This window comes from Dermacentor albipictus, chromosome 10 (genome assembly GCF_038994185.2).
Source record: "Dermacentor albipictus isolate Rhodes 1998 colony chromosome 10, USDA_Dalb.pri_finalv2, whole genome shotgun sequence".
Lineage (NCBI taxonomy): Eukaryota > Metazoa > Arthropoda > Arachnida > Ixodida > Ixodidae > Dermacentor > Dermacentor albipictus.
This window is the reverse complement of record NC_091830.1, coordinates 101,110,096-101,112,595: the sequence shown is the minus strand read 5'-3', so window position 1 is coordinate 101,112,595 and position 2,500 is coordinate 101,110,096. Positions and strand designations below refer to the sequence as shown.

General features: G+C 50.8%; 1 pseudogene; it reads right to left on the bottom strand.

The window, feature by feature from the left end:
• The window catches only part of LOC139051134 (large subunit ribosomal RNA), an 8,310-nt pseudogene that overhangs the window by 3,473 nt on the left and 2,337 nt on the right, over positions 1-2,500 (bottom strand).

The following is a 2,500-nucleotide window of genomic DNA, read 5'->3' as shown; positions in this document are numbered from 1 at the left end:
CGAACCATTTTAGTCTGTGGGAGTCGAACCGCCAACCAAAATATTGGGTTTTTATTGGGTTTAAAGCCAATCCGATTTTTTTGAAGTGACTTTCTGCAACCTCCAGGTTTCTCTTCAGTTCTTCGTAAGATGAGGCCACAAATAATAGGTCATCCGCATAGGCCATGGCGGCGATCGTTTGACCATTGATGGCATAGCCAAAAGCCGAAGAATTAAGCTGGTTTAGTAATGGGTCCAATGTTAAATTAAAAAGAAATGGAGACAAAGGGTCCCCCTGTTTAATCCCCCTTTGCACATACACCCTGATGTTGTCACTCGTCCCTCTGTAGGCGTAAGTGGTTGCTTGCGAGGTATACATATCTCTTATACTTTCCAAGTATGCAGTGTGGCATCCGCCTTCCTCCAGAGCTGTAAAAAGTGCGTTGTGGCTGATTGAGTCAAAAGCTTTTCGAAGGTCAAGTGAAGCGGCAAAGAGGGGTCTGTGGAATTTCTTGGCATGCTTCATCACGCCCTGTAAAAGGAGAAGGTTAGACTGCGCAGCCCTGTCTGGAGAGAATCCACTTTGTAGTTTATTGAAATTATAGGAATCCTGTAATCTTAGCAGAATTAGTCTAGAGAAGGTCCGGACAATTACTGACGAGATTGTTATTGGACGAAGCTCAGCTGCAGAGGCTGCATTACAGGTTTTGGGGATGAAAATTGTCCGGGAAAGACGGAAGTCATCCGGCATACGTCGGAAGCACAAAAAGTTATTGAAGATTATTGTCCAAATGGCATTCGGGATTTTCCTCATTTCCCGGACGGTTAAGCCATCCGGCCCTGGAGCCGTGCCTGTGGTCATGTTCTTAAGAATTAATTGGATTTCGTCCTCTGAAAAGAGGTTAGCCTCATGAGGCAAGGAATCCTTTGTTATACCAACGTTATTGACCGGAATAGATTCGGTTCCTAGGATGTCATCAAAGACGCTGTGGACGTCACTCAGATTGATTAAGCCCAGCTCCCCCTGTTGACAAATTAGTTCTTCTAAAAGGACTTTAGGCCCTAGGCTGTACAAGCGCTGATGCTCTTTAAATTGACGCCGCTTAAAATCTCTAGCTTTCTCGTTTTTATGTCTAATCAGGCGGATTTTGGCGTGCTTCGCCTGCTTCGACTTGCGTGGCTTTATCCCGAAATGGTTATAAATAATTGCTAGATCTGTCATTGTCATGGGCGTATTACAAATGTTTTCGGCTAACCCTGGAGAATTAATGTTATAGTCTGTGAGGATCTGAGTGACTTCTTCCACGTTCAGTGATTCTATCGTGGGAGGTAATTCAACAATATGGCTGTCCTCGAGAGACAAAGGGCTGGGCTCACTGTCGTCGTCGTTCTGGCACAGCTCGGATTCTCTGGCGAGAATCTCTCGGTAGCGGTTACTCTTTCGGAGACCTTTGATTGCGTTCAGTGACCTGGAAGGATAGATCGCAGCTAATTGTTGATTTATGTTTTTTCCACCGGGGGGAAGGGACAGCTCAGCTCTGGCCAGAATACGGACCTGCGGTGTCGTCCACCTACAATAAGAGCTTGCAGCCGGTACCGCTGCCGACCTTACCCCACCCTGCCCGTCCGGACTCGGATTCAAAGGCGACCCTGCTACTAACTCGGGTGACTGAATGATATTTAAGTTGTGAGAAAAGTTAACATTACTTGGACTAGAGGTATTATTTACTTGATAGGAGGTTGGAGCCGGTGATGCAGGGGCGCATCCATCCTCTGGGGAGAGCCCTTCGTCGGGACTAGAAGAAGACGCTGGCCCTCGGCCAAGTTCGTGGAGTGCGGTGTCGTTTCCCTTCCTCTCCGTACATAGTGCCCCATTCCCGAGACCGTCGTTTCGGCCGGCTGGTGAGGTCAGGGGGTGGGGAGCGAGCATACTCAGCTGAGCCGGGTCCTCATCGAGCCCCCCTCCGGCCAGAGTGGGCGAGAGATGCTCAGCAGCGCTGTCCCCGGCTAGCTGGCATGCCCGTTCGTCGTCTTCGTGGCTTTCGGAGTAGCACTCAGCCAGAATACCCTGGGCCGCTCCAGCGAGCTCTAGGTCGCGAGCCCGTATCGAGCCTGTATCGAGCCTGTATCGCGAGCCACAAGAGAGTCATAGTTACTCCCGCCGTTTACCCGCGCTTTTTTGAATTTATTCACGTTGACATTCAGAGCACTGGGCAGAAATCACATTGCGTCAGCACCGTCAACGGCCCTCGCAATGCTTTGTTTTAATTAGACAGTCGGATTCCCCCGGTCCGTGCCAGTTCTGAGTTGGCTGTTTTCTGCCGGCCGAAGCAAGAACCTCAGGCGCGAAGCCCACGGAAAATGCACAGCTGTGGCTTTCCACAGGAAGGTCCCGACGCTGGTCCGGGCTCGGCCGCACCGCTTTTTACGGCGGCGAGCCTCGCCCAGTCCCGGTGCAGTGCCGTTCCTGCTTCTGGACCCCAGCCCGACCGGCTCAGCCCTCAGAGCCAATCCTTTTCCC